Source organism: Daphnia pulicaria, chromosome 2 (genome assembly GCF_021234035.1).
Source record: "Daphnia pulicaria isolate SC F1-1A chromosome 2, SC_F0-13Bv2, whole genome shotgun sequence".
Lineage (NCBI taxonomy): Eukaryota > Metazoa > Arthropoda > Branchiopoda > Diplostraca > Daphniidae > Daphnia > Daphnia pulicaria.
In genome coordinates, this window is record NC_060914.1 from 10,018,241 (window position 1) to 10,041,034 (window position 22,794).

General features: G+C 36.8%; 1 pseudogene; it reads right to left on the reverse strand.

Moving 5' to 3' along the window:
* Nucleotides 1-1,063: 1,063 nt before the first annotated feature.
* Nucleotides 1,064-22,794, reverse strand: part of LOC124327710 — a 29,216-nt pseudogene continuing 7,485 nt past the window's right edge.

Genomic DNA, 22,794 nt, shown 5'->3' on the forward strand with positions numbered 1-22,794 from the left:
TTCTCTAATCTACACAAATTGAAAAAAAAATGAATGAACACATATTCAAATAAATGAAATAGTTTCTTTATTACCATCTTATCTTCTTTGGACCATTTCTTTCCTCTATCTTCTTTCATTGGATTGGATGCTTTATCTTCCGTACATGACTCAATACAACCGAGTTCAGAATCATCCAAGACATCTTGTAGTAATAGACTCTCGGCAGCATTTTGTTCTTCCTTATTCAATTTAGTGTTTTTTTTTGCGCCTCACGAGTCGTTCGCTGCCGAAATATTAATGGGATTGTAGGCTCTTTTGGGTTTTGTAGTCCGTGATGTGGCAACAATCTTTCCGATTTATAATAAACTTAATTAGAATTATCACGTGCCTTTTCAGTGTTCTGAAACTATTTGTCAATGCCAGCTCCCGCAGCTTTTTCTCTTCTTTTTCTCTCCTTAATTGTTCTTTTTGTACTTTCTTTTCTGAATTTTTTCTTTCTCTAACCTACACAAATTGAAAAAAAAAAATGAATAAACATATATTCAAATAAATGAAATAGTTTCTTTATTACCATCTTATCTTCTTTGGACCATTTCTTTCTTCTATCTTCTTTCATTGGAGTGGATGCTTTATCTTCCGTACATGACTCAATACAACCGAGTTCAGAATCATCCAAGACATCTTGTAGTAATTTACTCTCAGCAGTATTTTGTTCTTCCTTATTCAATTTAGTGTTTTTTTTTGCGCCTCACGAGTCGTTCGCTGCCGAACTATTAATGGGATTGTAGGCTCTTTTTGGTTTTGTAGTCCGTGATGTGGCAACAATCTTTCCGATTGATAATAAACTTAATTAGAATTATCACGTGCCTTTTCAGTGTTCTGAAACTATATATTTGTCAATGCCAGCTCCCGCAGCTTTTTCTCTTCTTTTTCTCTCCTTAATTGTTCTTTTTGTACTTTCTTCTCTGAATTTTTTCTTTAACCTACACAAATTGAAAAAAAATGAATAAACACATCACACGAATTCACATATGTCAGGACAAATCGAATGGTCGGGCTAAGCAGGTCTTCAATTAGTGTTTCAAAAATTGCCCTGGATATACTGAGAAAAGCTAAAAATCAGACAAAGTAAAAAAGAACAACCGCAAAGCAATTTACCCAGAACGGAAATCAATTCCCTCAAACAGAGAATCAATCTGAATCTGAGCTTCAGTTGATACAGAAAGAACGTGTTTAGCTCTTTGAGATGCTGATCGGAGGCGAAGTCGCGCGTGGTTGTCAATATCCTTGCGGTATTTCCTGTTGAATTTTCAAGCGAAATGATTCACTAAACGAGTATCAAAACACTCGCCTCCTAAGTGAGCGTTAACTAGCACTAGCACTAGACTTTACTTCTACTGAACCGTTTTCGATTGTCAAAACAGACACAATGAAAGTGCCGCCGCCAAGATGAAAGGTCAAAACATTGCGTAGACCACCAAACTACAGTGACATAAATATTTTTAATTAATACAATTTTTATGGTGGCAGACTAAAGAAAAGCGAAGATACCTTCCTATCCAAGCAATAGGCAATTTCAGCAGCAGTAGATTCATTGATGACACGTAAAAATTTAAAGCCAGCTAATAAACCAGCTTGTTTTCTGGCTTCACGTTGAACATCATCGAAGAAGGTAGGGACACTATAACAGCCTCATTAATGGTCTTGCCTATATGAGCTTCATTAATCTCCTTAATCTTCCGAAGAATAATAGAAGCGATGTCTTCTGGATAGTACGTTTGAGTTTTGTTCTTGTATTTCACTACAATTTTGGATCTATCTCCTTATCGCCGGTAACTTCAAAGGGCCAATTATTCTTGCCAGCTTGGACTACTGGATGGTTATATTTCCGTGCTATCAATCTTTTTCCATTAAACACGGTGTTTATTGGATTCACGGCAAGTTGACTGAGCGCAACATCTCCAATGAGACGTTCATCAGTGTCAGAAAAAGCCACGCAAGAAGGAGTCGTACGACTTCCCTGATCGTGGGTAAAAATTTCAATTTGGCGTTCTAGAATACAGCGACACATGTGTGAGTGGTACCAAAATGGATGCCAACAGCAGGAGAGCTCTGAAAAGAAAAAATGTATGTATCAGAGGGATTGCTACAGAAAATGAAACATTAACTATCAAATGCATTACCATAGATTTTCCATTCAGTAGGTAAATAAATGAAATTTGAACATGTTTTCTTGGTGGTACAATTGATTTTGAAGGGGCAGCAGAAGAATCAGGTTTAGTCTGAAAGCCAGACTCAGTTTTTTTTTCAGTTGATATCTTTCTTCTAACTCCACTGCAAACAGGTGACTTTCCCTTACTAACTTCACTAGCCTACTGCAGTTTGCTACAGATTTGAGGCAACTGGATGTGTCAACACAGTCAGAACTGCCTTCGGATTCTTCAGGAGCTAGATAGCCTACCCAATGGCTCTCATGTTTCTGCTTTCCACGGCCTGAACTGGAAATTTTATACCTTGGAAGTGCTTTCCAAGGCCAGAACCTTCAAAATATCCACTCTGATATTAAAAAGTTAAACACACAGGATTTATCGGCGGCGGAAACAAAAAAAAACTTGAACTTGAATGAAAAACTTGAAACTTGACTTGAACTTGAAAATGTTTTAAGTGTGTGCTTTGTAATAATTTTTTTCATATTTCCATAATAGTCATGGGCAGTCTATTAACCTGGAGAACACAAGACGTCGTCAGTCGTCACATGCAATTGTGCTGAGTCCAATATATTTTCTATGAAAAACAGCTTATTATACCAGTTAAATTTAATCTTTTCTATCCTTTCTAGTATATTTTTTTTAAGATCGGGACAACAGTGATGTAGCAATTTATGAATGTTGCTATATAGTTGAACAATGATGTGATAGTTCCTTGGTAATCAAACTCTTTGTTTGGATTTCATCAAGAAAATATAATTTTCATTCCGCTTACATCAGAAAGTAGAAAACATTCAGCAACACTTATTAATAACTTTTTAGTGCAGAAGGGAATAGTTTAACATAAAATGTTTTAGGTATGGAGAGATAAATGGTAGCAAATAGTAAGAAGATATGGTAACTCTGGAACTGTTTCGATGTGCAAGGGCCACCTGTTATAAGAATTAACTTTTCCATTTTCATTGACTTGTATTTTGTTATCAGAGAATGATGTAGCCCACCCGGACATCAAGTTGCCAAACACATAGAGGTATTAAATGCCTAGCCACTGCTTTGCATTTTCTTGTGATTTTCTCTTAAATTGAGATCGAAATTCCAAGTAGCGCTGCGTTAGATTCAAAACGGCGATGACGCAAACAATCGAAATTACTATTCCCAACCAGACCTGAAATGTGATGGAGTTACTGTAAATGTTGGTTTGTAATAATGACTGGGATTTTGCCTTTCCCTGTCTTGTTTTAACGTAACCACCCAGCCAGCACAAACAGTAACCAAACAACTACCAGGTAGTGACCAAGGGTAGTTCGGTAGCTACCAAAGTTTGTTGCCTGGAAGTGGTTTAGTTACTGCCTATTACCCTGCCCAGGCACTATACTTTTGGGTAGTTACCTAAATATATCATTTTGGTAGCTGCCTACATACATAGAGAAATGAACAAAGTTTTTTTCCATGTAAATATATTATGCATTTTTTTTTGTATTTTTCCCGTAATATCTTTTATGGCAGCAAAAAATGTTTACATCGAAAAGCCGTTTTTTTAATTTTGTCAATAACTCCTACAGTTATTGACAAAAACACACCAAACTTCAACCCCAATTAGATAACATGTTTTTACATGTTACACTTTAAAAATTTTGAATTAATTAATATTTTCTATTTCCCCCCTCACTGTCCCTGTTGACCCTGTGTCCCGGCATACTCCAGTCTCCCCTACCTAAGCAATCAAAACAAAAAGATAAAACAAGAGATGAAATCCCTAGAAAAGAAGTTGAAGTTTTTTTTCTTCCGTTTTTTCATGTTTCCTGTTAAACCCTATCGTTAACTGACCAATGGGATTTTTAAAATAAAATCGGATCTGTTTTACATTACACCATAGAATTGGTAAGTTACATTACTCAAATTATATTGCATTTCCTCCCCATCGATTATCAAAATGTAAATTAAAAATATGTGTGGGCTAGTTTTTAGGTTCATCACCTAGGGATTGGGATACTATCTCTTGTTATGCCAATGCAATTAACCTATTGATTGAAATGCGTAACTCGTTTCAAAGATTTAGATGGAATTGGTTTCAAAGGGGGTTGGAGTTGATGAAGCCAATGAACTGGAGATCATGTCAAGACCTGAGCTCTTTATAGTCTATACTCGACCATTCTCAAAAATAATCTGGAGTTTGTTTAAGTTTGCAGAAGAAATATTCAGCATTGCCAATTATGATTTGCCTGTATTGTAATGAAAGGGCTTTTCTACAATGTTTCAAACTATTTGAATTTTGAAACATGTAAAGATTGCAAAATTTTAATTTATCATCATTGCGATTCACTATCTGCTTAAGCATATTACATGTTTTATTTTTTTTCCGAAATGAGACTGAAATATTTACGAGGCTTTTATTTTATTGTAGTATTCGGACTTATGCTAAGGTCTTTTGACAATTTGTTTTATGGTTTCAATGGCTAAGATAGCTACGCCCACCGTAAAGGGATTACATATGTAAGCCTGGAGCAATTGGAAAGTCGAAACGCTTGAGGCTCTTCCCGAGAAAACTGGACAGAGGGGGGTGATAAAAGACATGGTTATAACTCTAATGCTATTACAAAACTATTGAAAATGAAATTCTTAAAAGTTACTTTGGTCATTAAAGTAATATAATATGTGAAAAAAAATAATGTTATCAAAATTTGGCATTTATGGGATGGAATGGACAAAACGCAGCGCTGAAAATGTAAAAAGAGGAGGGGCTTAGAAAGTTTTAAGTATTGAATCACAAATAAAAGTAAAGATGGTGTTTTTGTACAAAATTATTTTGGTTGTTTACAAAAAAAATGTTGAATATTTTTATAGCCTACTGCTCTTACAGTCCATTATTGCCCCAAAAAAGATGATCAGTATTTCCCACAGAAAAAACATTTTTCTAAATCATTGTTATTCTTAAACGATTAACCGTAACAATAAAATTTTTACACAACATGAAAACAGAATGAATAAAGTATTTTATTCAACAATAACAATTTTGTTAACCGTAGAGGTTGTTTAGTTATACAAAAAACTATGGCAATGAAGAAAAAAAAATTTTACCACCATTTTTATATTATTGCTATAACTCAAAACTATTAGCAGGATTTTACTTAAACTTATACCCTGTAGTTGTTATGAAATTTTTCATTTCACAATATTTTTTTTCCTCATCCCTACCGTCAGTTATTGAGCTTGTCCTACCTGGTACGTGTCCAGCATGACCCCACTCTCCCCTACTGTGCTTTATAGTTTGATGCGCCGTTTGTAGCAGCGAAATACATACATACGCCTCTTTTCTTCACCCCATTCATCTGCTATGCTCGTCTACTTCCATATAAAAAATATAAAGTTGGAAAAGGCTATCTCGACTGAAGCCAGTTTTCGGACAGGAGGAAGAGCTTAGTGCCAAAGGCAAGCCAATTGCAGGGCTGGTCGCACTTTCTTGGTTCAATTCTTTGGCTTGTCATTGGTTCAATTATCCCAATTGTCCACCAGGCAGCGCTGATCAGGTGCGACCACTGGCTTCAGCCGAGATAGCCTTTTCCAACCATAAGTTCCTCCACCATACTTTTACACCGGAGATTATTACGCAAATACGGAAAGCTCACTGAATTTATAAGGATCGATCTGATACCGTGACACTGAAATCTTTCTACCATTGTATTTCTGCGCCAATTATATTTTTTAGTTTATAGAGTTTTGGTTATAAAATTTTAATTGTTGAGTCCTGCCGTCCTACATTGCTCCTAATTTTACACAAGAGTGTGTTACCGTCACTCGTGTCTCTCTCTATTGATTCATTGATTTGTATAATACAAGAACCACCAAATTTTTTTTTCTTGTGTAAAATATCATCCTATTTTTAATCACTGATTTTTTCATTTATAGGCAACGTAATCTCCACGTTGAATCTTCTTGCAACGATTGTTAATAATCTATGTCATGTCGACCGTCTTCACATTTCCACGATGATTTCTTTTCACACTAAAGTGTCTTGTATAGCGTTTTAACTAGCAAGTCCCTTTAATAATTATTATGCCCATTTAATTGAACGATTACTTTTTTTGCACTTATTTGCACTGAACGAGATTAAAAAACGCTTACTGTTATTACGGTTATCTAACCTGAGAATTCAATAACAAACGTAAATATAAGAATCATAATTTCCATCATAGTTTGTGATGGGGACAGGGGACATACATTAAACATACATGATAACACTCAAATGATTCCTAAGTCGTGACCGAGAAAATTTAAGAAAAGGATTTCGGGGTGGAATAAGCATAGAACAAAGTAAAAATGTATGTACTTAATGTTAAAATGCGATAGCCGTCGCTAGATAAGTTTTATTGTACGGGGTTTTTGTTTGTTGGGTTTTTTTGTCGGACCGGCATGGCAATAGGTCTGACCACGTAGGTCCAATCCATTGTTCGAGAAGCAGACGGTTCTTGAACGAATGATTGGACCCTCGTTAAGTATCAAGCGTAATAAAAATTTTCGTTCATCTATCGGCCGCAGTGGTGCGCATCGGCGTAAACTGCGCACGACTTTTTACTCGACTATTACTTCTTGGTTGGAATAGCATCTATAGACTCCTGGTCTCTTCTCGGCTGTCTTGGCTTTCCTATCACGGCTTTAGGGTAAAAGTAGTCCGATTTTCAGAGATGAAGTGAAAACGTCAAAAAGAGCCATTTAGGCTGTACGAAGTAGCTGCACGTAGAAGCTGACACACTCACTAGAGGCGCTTTTTAAAGTTTCCAAATCGGACTACTTTTACCCTAAAACGGGATAGGGAAGCCAACACAGCACTCATAGAAATTGAGTTAAGTGGATGTTGGAGAGTGTCGGAGGAAAATATCCACGATTGGGAGAAGCAAGCTCTCCCAATCGTGGATATAGAATCTTTTGATAAATCATAGTGCAATATAGCTTTTTCTGTTCATTTTCTTTCAAAATTAACCCAACTTTCGACGTCAATAAGATACAACAAAATGGATCTTTTAAATACACCTTACTCACACCGACTCACATTGTATCAATACTTTTTTTTGGGGCGGAAATGGTGGTCGATCTTGACGAACTTTAGAACTGGTTCCAGGAAAAGAAACAGCATATAAGGGATGCTGAACCTTCCAGTTTCCTTCCTCTCAGCCATTTTTGATCCGAGCATCCTTGGCGTTCAACTTAAACTTACTCATTTTTAAAAATAATACTAAAATTACACACCAGTTGAGTAGCTTACACAATAAACAAAACAAAAAAGCAGTTGCTGAAAATCAGGTAATTCAATGTTTTTTATTATAGAAAGTTTATGCCAGCATTTGAATTATTCGTGTTAAAGATTCGTGTTAAAGAGAGAAATTCCATATTTAGGGGGGGGGGGGTTGTCACGCGTTCCGGCTACAGCCAGCTTCGTCGTGACTTCCGCCCTCATCTCTTTCATTAAAACAACAAAAAAAAGTTCCCTATAACTTGTCAACCTATTTTCCAGAGCCGGCGAGGAGGAGTCTTGCGAATAAACCCATTCGTCGAATTTTCTTTTATTGGCCAAGACTGTCTGGAACGCAGCCGTCGCATGTGTCGCACTTGACTAACAGCAACACCAGGAATAAAAAAAAGCAAAAAAAAGTTGAACATATATCTACCAGTCGATCTCCATAACTGTAAAAAACATTATTTTACCTGACCCGCGCTTCCCGGCGCATCCTCCACATTTTTTGGAAACGGCCAGTTCAAGTAGGGATTGGTAGTCTGCCCGTTGTACTTCCTCACAATCGAGCCCCAACTGCACTCGTATGGGATGGGAGCTGGGTCGGGAGACGGCAACGGTTCTTCATTATCTTCGAACTCTTCGGCCACCACAGTTTTTCGGCCGACAACTCCAGTTCTTTGGTTCTTTTTCTGAATGCCGGAAGTTTGTTAAACTTCGCCAAGATGATTCCGCAGTCGGTAAACTTTGCTATATGTCTTGCTATAGCAGGCAAACTTCGTTTCACTCTTTTTGTGCCACAATTCCTGCAATATGAGTTAAAATTGGATTTGAAAATGGAAGTGGTAAAATATGTTTTCCGAAAGTTATACACATAATGATCTTTGACTGACACTTTAACTTGGTATTCTTTTTTAAATCTACAAATGCTAAATATTACGGTTACAAACGGAAAATTGCAGCTGGGCAATCACCAACGATTTCCGAGAAGATCTACATTCCGCCACCTGCCACTGGCAGAAAAAGCAATCCAAAGATTGGCCAACAACAAGCAATGGTGTGAGGTGCGAGAATACGTTAGAAAAAACCCAAGTTTAATTGCCCGAACATAACTTTCAGTCGTTAACACTTAGCACGTGTCCCAGTCACCCAAACTCACCCGCGAAAACACACACACACATATCGACATGTGCAGAATCACACACACAGACACACACATAACTCTTTGTGCATTACTGCCAGCACGTGCCACTTACCTTAGTGATGCTGGCATGAAAAGCAATAGCAATTGGCTGACGAGACTAGTGACAAAACGAGGAATGTCAAGTTTACGTTTGAACAGTTGGAAGGACAAGTAAGCGAGACTAGGCGATGGGAGGAGTGGCTAGCCGACCAGGGTAGCGCTGGTGACATACCCCACCCAAAACGCGGTTCTGTTCTCATTAAACCGTCAACAATGTTTGACGCAATTTTTAATGGTGGCCAACGACAACAGACTAGTTTTCATTTGAAAAGCTGATGGGAAAAATGAAGAAAGACGAAGGGATGGGAGCCCTGGCCGGCCAGACGGGGCACAGCAGTTGAGGATACCCCACCCAAAACGGGTTTCCATCCTCATTCAACCGTCCGCAAAAAAAAGGGACTGGAACAACGCTGAAAGTATCAATTTTGTTCATATGCTGGGAGGGAAAATAGCTATCCACATGTTAAAGGAATCTACTTTACGAATTTAAGGCTTTTTTGCTTGTTTCAACTTTCAAGCTGTTTTTTATGGAGTTTGTCATGGGAAATTATATATGTTTGATCGCAACTACAAAGAATTTAATGAATGGACGAAAAATTTGATGCCTTTCGACCGGACTGGCAAGAGAGCCCAAACACCCGACGACCGAAGACGAGATCATCCATGTCGACGAAATGGAACGCGCAGATAACTAGTGCACGTGCCGAATTTAGAAGGTATACCTCTATGACAACGAGAGGATTTTTGCCCTTTAAAAAAAATTACAGGAGGAGATCTCTTAGACAATGCCATTGTGCAACAAGAAACACTGATAGACAATGCCATTGTGCAACACGAACCACTGATACAATTCAAATTTACACTGCACAATAATAGTTACCGTTCCCCAGTCTATGTCAATTGGCTTCACATTTACCATCTACTAATTCTCCCTACCGGAAACAACGAAATAGATATCTATAATGCCCTTAAAATTAAAGGCTACGAAATCCTCGTCGTGTACCACTTTAAAGCTGACAGAGGCGCAGAAAGGTAGCAAATCCCACCGTAGCACTTGAATTCGACAGAAAGTCTCAAAACAAAATGTTCATAAACAAAAAAGTCTTCACAGCGAGACCGTACATGCAATCCTAACTGTAGGTTTCTTGAAAAAATGAAAACAACTGGGCCACACCAGCAATACAGCATCTGTATGTATAGGGGCAAAGTGCGATGTAATAGTTTATGAAAAAAACGATGACCAGTCAAACTGCACCCCCCTCCTCACTGTATCAATTGTGGTGGAAAGCATTGGAAAGTTCGTCAGCGTGCCCATTAATTTGAAACTGATGACTTCAACGACAGAGCAAGATAGGCCAAAGCCTCAAAACTAATCAAGCTACATCCAGATCCTCTGCGCTTCAGCATCCATAAGTCCAATTAGACTCGAAACTGAAATTCTAAAGATGATAGTAGAGTCCATGCAAACTCTCTGAAATTCACCAATTAGAACAAATAGTAGAAACCCTGGATTCAAGATTCAATATAAAGTCCAGTGATAATTTATTGTTTACTTATTTCTTAATACAATTCACAAGAAATTTATTAACATCTTTCTCTCTGTCAAACAGAAGGATAATTTGTCTTGATCACTCCTGTATAAAAGACAAGTGAAATTTTGTGAACAAATCAAATTAAATATTAATCATACCTTTGACGACTGAAAAAAATGAGAACACTCAATTAATTTAGAAGTGAGAAAACCATCTTCGGCATGTTAATGCTTCCTAATTATCGTCATTTTCAAGACTTTTCTTCTGGGGCGACAATTTTTGGTAAAAATTCATTTATTACTAATTAAGTAGTAAGTAAATTTAAAGCTTCATTGATATAAATTAATAAACAAATTCAAAATTTCTTTTTTTTTCTTTATTGACATTTTAAATCTCTCAATAATGGAGGCAGCTGAATCTGTGATGTTTAACTTTACTATTCATGTCCGTGGAGAATGAGTGGCAGGCACTGACAAGCACGTATATTCTAGGCTATGGCAAAATAAAATCGAATGGAATTGACCATTTCAGAGTTTCTAGAGGTTTACATCAAAAGAATTTTAACAAGTCTTGAAAAAATTGTAATTCCCTAACAACGAATCATCGACAACATCAAGCAAAACTGTAGTCCAAGCCAACAAGTTCCTTATCCCTATAAGGTGGCGTTCATAAATTTTGAAACGCGATTTTCACGTTTTTTACCCCCTCCCCCCAATTGTAACAAATTGTTACAAAAATTTGACCCCCACTTCTAGATAACTAGGTAACAGAGTCTTTTAAAAAAATTAAAATGACAAAATATTAATAAAAAAACAGCTTTTAAAACCAAATTTCTGTGTTTAACGACAAGACGTTGAAATTTTGCCTCTATTACGTGACAAAGTCTTGTAGCACCACCCTCCTTGTCACAATCTGAAACAATTAATTCGCCCCCCCCCCCCCACTCCCTCCCCCCTATTGCGTTACATAATTTATGAACGCCTCCTTATAACTTTTTATGTGTGGTTCTCAACAGGGAAGCCAGAGTCTGATAAGGCAGAAGAAGAAGGGAGTGACAGATCCTTTTAAATTCCACCCAGTTTCTGCTAAAAGAGTGCTGAAGCTTTACATGACAATAACTCTGAAGAATCAACGTCAGAACACGAGGCAGAAGAAAGGGCTTAAATGACATCAATAGGCCTACACATGAAACAGCTACTCAAGCGGAAGAAGAGGGTGTGTTGACGCCAAAGTTGGAGAGACAAGAGAAGATTAAACAGCAACTAAAGCCCAAGCTGGAGAGAACAGTTGTGGTGTATAATGGTGACGTTATACGGTAGGTTTTCCTATAACAGATGTGGACATATTGGGTAACGACAATGTATTTATTGCTATACCTGAGTGGAAACTAATGTATGGTTTTTTTTGTTTACTGTTTTTGGTTTTGGCAATCCAACAATCAGAAAAATCAATGTAAGTAAAGGTTAACGGGGCGAAAATTCTTTTTGAGCTAAAAGTTGGAATGCAGCAGCTGAGAGAATTGTTCATGGAGATGAGAATTAAAATCACTAACAACTTGCCTACCCCAATCAATGGACCGTCATACCCAACTGACGTACGTTGCTGTTGAGTTGCCCGTGACAAGACAACAGTTTTTCCAGAAGCTTGAAGGGCAAAGGAAGAATGATGCTACCCTAAACACTCAAATAAGAAACGCTCTGACCCTGGTTGGTAACAACAAAAACTTAAAGGCCATTTTCTGAAGTGCTCAAGGGTCTGATGTCCAAAGAGCTCAGAATGATCTACGTTTCCTGTAAGGCAACTTAAGTAAAACACGTTTTTTACTGATATGAAAACTATTCCCCCCTTTGTTATGGGTAAACTTTTAAAGACATTCCTTAGTGTTTCTACCTTCTTTTATCGTTTTTTTTCTTTTAATTTAGGCATAATTTGGCGTCGTGCAGACTAGACCAGCCAAGAGTTGACAAACGACACCATTCTTAAGGAAATTGGGCCAACCGCTTTCGTTTATCGCTGGAAGAAAGAAACTTACTGCCATATATTCAAAAAGCTGCCGTATAGAAGTTTTAAATGGCAAAAGAACGGCTGGGAACCGTCGACGAAGACGTCATTGAACAAGATGAAAGAACTCGTAATTTTTAGTTGTGAGCTCATACATAGCAACATAACTGTATTGGCTATATCTCTTCTACAATAGGCAATTCAACAGCATTTCTCGGACGAATTTTAATTTTAAAGTTTTCAATAATTGGTTAGCTTTAGTTATCAAACATATAAATTGATTTAAATTGATTGACCTCATACGATTTTAGTGAAGAATTGATAAATATGTTCTGAATGGGGTCTATGCTGGAGTTAATAAGTTATCGCAGCAGTTTTCATTATTGGCACGTGGGTCTGCTTTTGTGTGACTTCTTCTTGTTCGCTATTATTGCAGCAATTAGCTTCAACAGACTTTATTTTGGCCTTTTGATTATTTTATTTTATTAATACCTTATTTGACTCTTTTTATTTCGGGTGGGAAGCGCCTATCAGGCTATCACACCTATCGTTCCGGCGTAGTACGATATAATAAAACCACGCAATTTTAAAATAGCAATTACCGTTCAAGTTTATTTTTTTACTCGGCAATTATTTTTTTTTTCTTTTCTATATATGGTACATTTAAACCTCATCAGAATTTTCCGCGCACCGCCAACTTATTGGATTTGCACGGAATGGCCATTGTTGATAATCTTTTTCATCGTCGCTAAAATCTCGCCTAGTTAGTTTTTATACAAGAGCAGAAACAACAACAAATGTGATTTATAACGCGAATACATGTAAACGCTTTGTTAAAAAGATTCTCCGAAAGAGCAGAATGTTCTGGATATGTAGCCTCCACAGTCCATCTGCCAACGATTTTTGGAAAAAAAAATAACCTAATTTAAGATTATGTACCAAAATTTAACATAAATTAACACAAATTAAAGACCATTTTCGAAAAGTCTTTTTGCGTGCTCCAACAAGGACAGCATTAACACTCTCGATGTTGTATTGCTTTTAACAATAAAAGTCCCCATAAGAGATGATTAGGTGATGAATTAGGCGGACGTTGAGTTGACCACATATAACACACTTGCGGGGATGTCCCGAAAAAAGAAGGAAATAATAAACGATTATCCATTCTAATGCTTCCCCGTACGTTATGACAAGTTATTTTATGGCCAAGATTCCAAAAAATTTCACTCAATGTCATTATTGCAAGTAAACACAAAAAGAGCACACTGAGCAAATGACACTGAAACTACCTCTGCTGTTTGTTGCCAGACTTCTAAAAAATATAAGTTATGTTTATTTTCAAAAATTCAATTTTGCTAAAAATATAAAAAATAAAAAAAAGTCTTAATTCATCCATAAGTAATTTTTTTGAATATACATTAATAACAACAGAAAAAAATTGTTTAAACTTTGGGACACATAAGTTTGGTTAATAAATGTGATCATGGCATAATTTTAGTATAACTTCATTCTCCTGCCTTTCTTACGCCCGAGAGCCTAAACTTATGCCTTAAAGTTTTCTGAAAACAAAAATTACAATCTTTACAAAATGCTGAAACTGAAGTTTCGGCATAGTTTCGGCATTGGTTTCACATTGGTCGGTAGTGGACCGTGGTCGAGGCGGGAGAGGCATTATAGACTACTTGTGGATTTGATGATTTTCGAGTTGGTGGTATTCCAGACCAGCTATACGGTCGACCCTTGGAAATATTGAAAATATACAAGTTGGTGTCGTTCATTACTCTTTTTCTACGTCTTAAAGTGTTTTTTTACCGCAGCTCCCATATAGCCTGCTATTCATTGCAAATTCATTTCTAAATAAAAAAAGGAACAAAATGTTTGGAAAAGTATATAAAATCAAAGAACAAAGCAATATACTGGTGTACTGGTGTAGCTGTAGCCAAATTTGTCGAAGATCATAGCAAAAAGGAATTCTTCTTTTTTTCTTTTTTTGGCCCTATTCGTAGCCTGATTAAAATGATTAGTCTGACTTTGAATCAAGTTATGTTTGTCTGATTAATTAAAAGATATTATAGGGGATTTCTTGTTACAAGAGACATATTCCTTTACCTAAGAGAATTGGTGGACGATAAAAGAAGGTAGTAATTTAAACCAAATATAACTGCTACTGTTTGCAATTTCCATGTATTTTTTTTTGTTTTGGGAAATATTCGATCATATTGGGTTCAACATTCAATTACGATTTTTTGCTTAAATTGCTGGAAAAGGAATTGCTCTTTTCTTACCAAACGCCATAACATCTAGTTGCAACATTGGCGAAGATTAAAACAAAAAATACACTTCAGTAACACATCTAGTTAAATAGGAATAAAGAGGAGGGGGATTTTTAAAGCATTGGCTTCTTTGCAAAATTCAAGTTGAAAAAGTCAAAAATAGATTTGCGCACGATTTCGAAAAACGTTGAATAATCGCCAACCTCTTTGAAAGCAGATTGATTTATTTTGCTCCCCTATTCATCTTGATCCTTTATTTCAAATAATGCTTTCTGGTGAAGATAAAAATTGGTCCAAAGCTCATTTAAAGTCAGTATGGTTTCAAATTATGTCAATAGCCGAAAATAGACACCCAGAATGTGACTAAGTAGCGGTTCCTGTTCTTCCAATTGAAAATATGGAAGATTATCTAGACCGCATATTTAAAAAAAAGTCTTCGTTCTAATTGAACACCAGGATTTTCTTCAAGAAACCACAGCACTCAATTTATTGAATCTTTTCATTCCATTCCATTACTTCAGAAGAATGGAAAACAATTTGAATGGTGGGAGAAAATGAAAATGGAAATGCCTGAGATTTATTTACTCGCAAAATTAGTGACCGCTCCCTGTAACACAAGTCAGCGTTGAGAGGTCCTTTCCTGGACTAAAGATGTTTTCGTCTCCTTATCGCTATAACATTGATTCTTCTCTATTAGAAGACATCCTTGTTGTTCTAGAAAATTTCTTGTTCGAGAAGTCCAAAACCGCATAGGAATTTAATAAAATTTTGGAATCTATTTTGTTCATAAATTAATTCGTCGATGAACGTTTTATTCAGAACGTTTTTACTGACTGTAAAGTTTTAGCTTAATTTCCCAGCTGGCATTGACTTTGCCGGCCCGTTTCTTGTCCGCACTCTACCTGGCAAATGGGATTCGAAGGATTATATTTACCTTTCCACATGCATCACGTCTCGTGCTATCTATCTTGAGTTATAGTAGAAGAACTCACAGTTGTTTTATATTGGCTTTCAGGAACTTAATCCCCCATCACTGCATGCCAAAAATTATATTATCAGACAACGCTATACAAACAACATTTGAGTTCGCCACTCGTAGCTTCAAGAAGCTCCTCGAAAGCCTGGAAGTCACTAAACAATAGTGCTATTATACATATAGGATGTTTATGTAAGGCACCGCTTACAGTGATTTGACAAGACGGGTTTGGAGCAGTAGACTGAATGTATTGACTTCTAGTCAACAGGAGTGGAGTACAAGAAGAGAGAGAAAACACATTTAAGATACAACTTATATAGGAGGGTTAATTGGCGGGATTGTGTGATCCCGCTTGATCGTCATGTCGATTGAGCTGGACCGGTGAGTTGGTTGAGCTGGACCGGTGTCTGGGTCAGCGTGCTTAGTCGGCGTGACGTCATGGGTGTGACGTATGCCACTGGTGTCGACGTCATGGCTGTGACGTAGACGGTGGTGGTGGCCATCTCTGAAAGGGCGGGCATTACCATCCACATAGTTTGTTTGTTTTATACTTCGATTTTAAAATGAAACCATCGCTTGATAAAATTGAGAAACAAAAATTATTTTTGTTTCTAACAGAACATTTGGGAAAATCGCACTCCCTAGAAAAAAAACTATGTGAATCTCAAAGTATATGGCATGTATTTTTTTTAATTAAGTGTAACATATCTTGTTAAAAGCTAATTTTTTTATAAATAGGAGATAATGTTACAAAAACATAACAAACAACAAACAACGCAAATTATTAATTTCATTTTTAATTTAACAAAAAAAGTACTACAAACAGTTATATAATTTTCGTTGAACTAAAGGGGATTTTCACTGCTCATCATGAGTATGCATTAATACGATTTATTATAAACATAATTGTTGCGTTGTATTATTTTTACTTTTGTATAAAAAATATTAATCATCATTTCAGGGATATGCCAACATTGAAAACACATGTTCAAGTTGTTATGTCTTTATTTGGATCTAGAGAAAATGGACTTGCCAGCTACAAGGGCATCATTTTTCCATAAAAAAGATTAAATGAGCGTGAGCACACACAAATTGCTGATAATGTACAACAAACAATCAGTGTGATTCATCCAACTTTGGATACAGTAACATTACTGACTTCCAATATACAATCAATATCCTGTAAAACGTCAAATTTGGTAACAGAATTTAAAAATTATATAACAAATTTCAATTACAATGGTAAATGTTATTTGATTTTTTATATTATAAAACTGTTGAACGATTTTGCAATATTTGTATACCAAAAACAAATTAAATTTTTCTCTACTGCTGATGCAGACGAAATGTGCAAAATTATATAATAATAATCATTTGACTATAGCAAGAAAAGTTAAAACGTTTTCGATGGATGAAACCGATGTACTCGTTCAATGAAACTCACTTTTGCTAGAATTTATTCAGCCCCAAATCAAAATCTGACTCGTTTGTTAAGTCCAGCAGTCTCGGTTTCCCCTTCGTAGCAGAAATAATCCTGTTCTGCCTCTATTCTCAAACTCATAAAATCTTGCTTTGCCTGGCGGTATGGTTCTGACGTAAGGGGTGGAGCTATTCAATGGGAAACGTATACACTATCCATGCAAAGCACAGTTACAGGAGCTCACCGAAAGGAGAACTACAAACGAATGGAAGGGGAGGGGGAAACGTCGACTGCTGGACTTTACACAGGAGTAAGACATCTGACATCTCTCTGGTTCATGACTCTGGTGAAACTATCTTGTCCAACCATTTCACTTTCTCCATTCGATATAAATGAACTTATTTTTGGACAAAAGAACTCAAGAACCCTAAAACAACGCCAGTCAGCACAGCTCGCTCGAATACGGCTTTTGCTTTAACCATGATGATTTTGACAAAATAAAATTTCTAAAATAGGTACCCAACACACTCAAAGCTTACTGTCGCACCTTCATGGAGTATTCCTCTCTTTGTCTCGTATGGAAACATTTTACAGATGGCTCTTGCTATTTTCTTTAACAACTGTTGAAGGTATAACAGCCTCCCTAGCTCTATTTCCAGTTTACAATCCTCCCTTCTCATATTCATACCACTCTTCATTAAAGGAGCTGCTTGCCTTAAGTGTCCCTAGATCTTCAATAATGGTGTTTTCACCTATTAGATTAAGAATTGATTCTTCCATCTGCCTCATGTACGAAAGACCATAAATTTGTTGGTTGGCTCATCGCAATCAAAATAATGTCGCCTGGCCTGTAGGCATTGACGATTGGATCTTGCAGTAGGTTGGGTGTCGCTACGTCCTTTTCCTGCACGGGTGTTGGATGCGTTCGCGAACTCCCCGACAACTTGTATTTCTTTGGAGTATCCGAAACGATTACAATGCCCATATCAGTAAGGATTTCTGGCAAACGAAAATAAGAAAATTTAGACAAACACAACAAATAACTGTGAAAGAAACAAAAAATACCTCTCATTCTATTTCATGGCATGCAGGAAATTGTAAAACAACTCAGGACCCAGTTTATCATTTTCACTGGTTTCCAAGAAAAAAGGAATTAGAGTACAACTAGAGTAAAAGAAGGGAACTAGAGCGAAAACATTCCGACATTGATTGAAAATATGAAACTGAAAAAAGCATATTTTTTTTTGTTGGTCGACATCTCTAGTGGTTTTTCTTCTTTTTCTCCTCTTCTTTGTGTTGATTGCCTTCGATTAATTGAAATTTCTAGAAGAGGTGGCATCAATTTCAAGATTTTTCTGATAATCTTGTCCTGATGCGTATTATATCTTTCAGAAATAGCAGAAGGTTCAGCAGAAGGTCCAGCAGCAGGCCCAGTACCAGTTGTAGTACCACCAGCAGTTCTAGCAGCACCTGTAACTCCCTTCTTTAGCTGAACAGCAGTCATGAACTGGCGAAGTGGCCTTGCCAGTTGAGCAGCAACCAAAATATCATGAACACAACATTTTTTCACCCCTTTCCACAAAGTCTTCTTTTAGTGAATAACAAAGTGTGTTATGTTATTACGTCATGTTAGACAGTTGAAATGCGACATTAACACTCGTAGCAAGTCGCGTTTTTCGAATACTCCAATTTTTACACGCGTCGATTGCACGACGCGCAAATAAGTCCATCGTTTACGAAAAACGGCACTAGTCTCACCATGCTTGTAGCGGAAAGGACTTTGGCAATACCGAGGCTTTTAGAAACTTGCCTAAAATTAAATACAGCGAAAAAGTTGTTGACGCATGTAGTGCGAAACAATTAATACCTTTCCGACTTTCAGACGGAGTGGCGTTTTCTCTCGAAGCGTGGCCCCTGGTATAGTTGCTTTTGGGAAAGCCTCGTCAGTCTAACCAAAGAATCCCCAAGTAGCTTGGCCGCACAAAACTCAAATTTATGATTTCCACACTATCGTCACCAAACTTAAGGCCAATTTCAATGACCACCCGTTAACGTATGTGAAGTCAGATTTAAATTAACCTCAAGCTCTCACACCATCTCACCTGCTGTACGAGGATCGTCTTACTCCACTCTTACATCATCCAGCTGTCGAAGAAGGGCTGCTAGATCCCACCTTCGGTGAAAAGCCTTCTCATCTTTCAACATGTTTGGCATTCACCATATAATTCTTTAATCTTTCTGGTCCCGTTGGCAAAAGGACTATTAAACCAGTCTTAAGGAACGCCAAATTTCTTGCAAGAAAGGTTTCTCCCACCATCAAGGTTGGCGACGTTGTTCTTGTTCACAACGAAAGACCTAGAAGGAACTGGAAGCTAGCCATGATTGAAAGCCTTACCGCCAGCGCGTACGAGGAAACCCGAGCAGCCCAAATTCGTACCGCGAAAAGAAAAATAAATCGTTTCGTAAAAACACTATATCCGCTGGAGGTTACAGAGACGCTCCAAGCCCCTTCAAACACTCAAACCCCTCCCAAATCGAACATTTCACATTCTACAAGATATCCGATATAAAGCACCTATCATTGCCGAACAACGGATCTAGGACTCGGTGGAAGTACAAACAATTCCGGGCTGGGAGTGTGTCGGAATTTATCACCCCCAATTTGTCAACACTGTTTTTCTCCCACCGTAGCCATCGAATTTGACGGAAAGGCTCAAGACAAAATCTTCGTCCACGAAATGGCCTTCAGACCCCGAAATCGTATATCCATGCCCACCTAGGTGCTCCAACAAATTTTAACTGCACCACAAAACCAAAAACTATAAACCCACTTGACACAAAAATGCAGTTATAACGTCATCTCTTTCGAACATGAATGATAAGTTTCCTTTGATCACACCTGTATATAAAATAAAATGTAATTTTTTTTACGTGTTAAATCAATCGTTAATAAATCATACCTGTATCATATGACTGTAAAAATGGGGAAACTCAAATTTAGAAATAGGAATAAAATCTTCAATCTAAAAATAATTTAGCAAAAAAATACGTAATAACTAATAAGATAGCCCTTTTTTAAATGTAGCCCTTGGATTTTTTCAGGAAAAAATACAAAATTTCTTTTAAATCTGGGGTAATGAAATTTTAATAATTATTCATTTTGGACTAATTTTAGAGCCATCGTACAAATTTACCAAGTACGGGAATTATTCTGCAAGTTTTAAGACCAATTGCCACATTCTAAAAATGTATTTCCACTGACAAAAAAACATAATTTTACGATGTTAAATCAATCTTTAATAATACCCGTAGTGACTGTAAAACAAATTTGGACACTCAAATTTAGAACAAGGAATCCGATCTTCGAAAGTTGGCATAATTCTCCTTAGTATCATCATGTTCAGTATCGAAGCTCAATCCGCAACGGCCCCAGATTAAATTTAAAAAATTCGTAACTAGATGGCCCCTCGGATTTTTTTTGCAGGAAAAAGTATAAATTTGTTCTTAAATCAGGAGTAATGGCTGTCCTAGAAAGCAACCGTTCTCTTCCAACTTACCTCGTTAAACGTAAAAAAATTCCTAAAAATAAAGAATCGTTTTAATTTATACACTAGCAAATTAAAAAATGGTGTGTAGATTATGCAGCGTATAACAAAATATTTAACATGATTACGTTGAATTGGATCCATACCTCATAGGAGACGAGGATTACTTGGGCGACATGGATTTTATAATACTGTTATATTTTAAATTTGCCATTTTACTCTTGTCGTGTTATGAGAGATTTAATTATGAGAATTGAAATGTTAAATTAAAGAATGAACCCATCACAGAATTATTCCTGTTGCGGTATGTTCAGCATCTCTGCCGCGACGACGTTTTTGTCAATTTTTATTGTATTTCTCTCACCTGGTTAAAAATGCCGTTTTTTAATAATTTTTTGAATAAAATAATTTCAAACCCTACCTTAAGTAATGTATTTTTTTTAATTGCAGAGGCGTTATCAATATTGATAGTTGCCTCTTTATTGTATTTCCAGGGAAAAAAGAAAACAAAGAAAATAATATTATGGCATAGAGAGTAGACTAGGGTACAGTGATGGTCATATTTGGAGTAGAACAAAGCAAAAACACAAATTTCATAACACATTAAGTAATGTATGAAGAACGATGAAAACATCAAAGATGGACCAAACCACCAGTTCCCAAGCAATTCCGATAAAAGGGAGAACACGACGTCGAAAAACTGGTCAAACAGGGGCCTCTGAGATTGTGTTTCTGGGAACCGTTTTTCACAACACCTGCACAAATCACGTACTTGTTGACTCATGATATTTAGAAATGTTCTTTTCACGGTGTTTGTTAAATATTATGCCAACACCTGCTTTCATAATCCGATTCTTATATAAAAGATTAAATTTATTATCTTAATGTAAAATAAAATTTAAAAAAAATGAAATTACCATCAAACCGAATTAACATATGTTTTCGTCATGTAACTCCATCGAAGGGATAGGTAATTTTGGGATTGCTACCGCCGTCTTCGTGGAATTATTATCCGCTCTGCGTTCGTGTGGCTGATCAACATATTGTCACGGGAGTTTTTATTCCGACTACACAACTCGGCGAGATTGGTACACAATAGGGGAAAAGCAACTCGATGCTGGTCGAAAACACAGTCAAGGAGCCTAATCGCCACTACTGGCACAATAACCAGTAGATTAATATACGCTTTACACACTAGAAAAGAGAACTGAGTCGAACAAAAGGAGAAGCGGGTGCGCTCTTGTGAGTCTGAGACGGATCTGCCGCCCGAGAGACTCCAGCGTAAAAAGAAAGACAACCCACGAAAACAATCCCCGGAAAACAAACAACAAACAATACCAAGAAGCGATGACCAACACACAGAGCAACAGTGCCGGTCCTTATAGTATTAATCACCTCCTTGGGGAACAGTTTAAAAATTTTGATTCTAAATTCCTTTGTCTCTCTACCAAATATCCTGATCATCATTATTATATGATACAACACAATTTTTCAACTTTTAATTCTGTGAAAAAATGTTCAAAACCCTTTAGAAAAAAAACGTCTGACATAACGATATTATTTATAAATGTGTAAGTCAAAAGAACGTCTGTAATGTAGTTCCTTGATATCAATGGGATGCTAATTTAAGACAAGAGAATCATTCCTAAACATATACAGAGGATATCCTTTCAATGAAAAGATAAATGCACAATGTTTGGTGCTGATTTCGCTTTCAAGGGATTTGCAGCGGATATCACATGAGGACGAAATCAATTCCAAATCTTTTAATCCTAGTTTAAATACTCAAAACATAGGATAAGAGTCCTTTTTCCAATGAAGGCCATGGTCAAAAACACTTTGAATGTCTAAACGCTGTCTGACTAGGAAAAGACAAAGATAGGACAAGGACATATTGGATATCCATAGATATTGGATATCCATGGGGCGATAGGTGTTGTAAGAGCACTGATCAAATGAATGTTTTGGTTACAATGTCGAAGTGTCTTCAACGCCAAGCAAAGGAAAGTGACATTATGCTGCAGATCTGAGATCGGTACTAGAGAATAATTAGTTAATTACTGAAGGAAATTAAATTATTATTTAGTTTTATTGATAAAGTTGATGAACCCACCAATTCATATTTTGTGAAAGACATGTTAACGTACAATTTTGTGTCTGTATTTCTACATACCAGAAACATTTAACGAAATGTGCAGATTTTTTCAAAACTGTTATTGGTTGTGTAACAACTAGAGCTGCCTGACTAATTCACAGCAAGTCACTATACAGCCATGGTTGTCCTGTCCAGGTGGCACCCGACTATCGTTCAAATGTCGTTAATGTGTTGTGATTCAGTGATGTACCTAGAAGAAAAGTATGTCGTGTAGACATCGGAAATGACACACA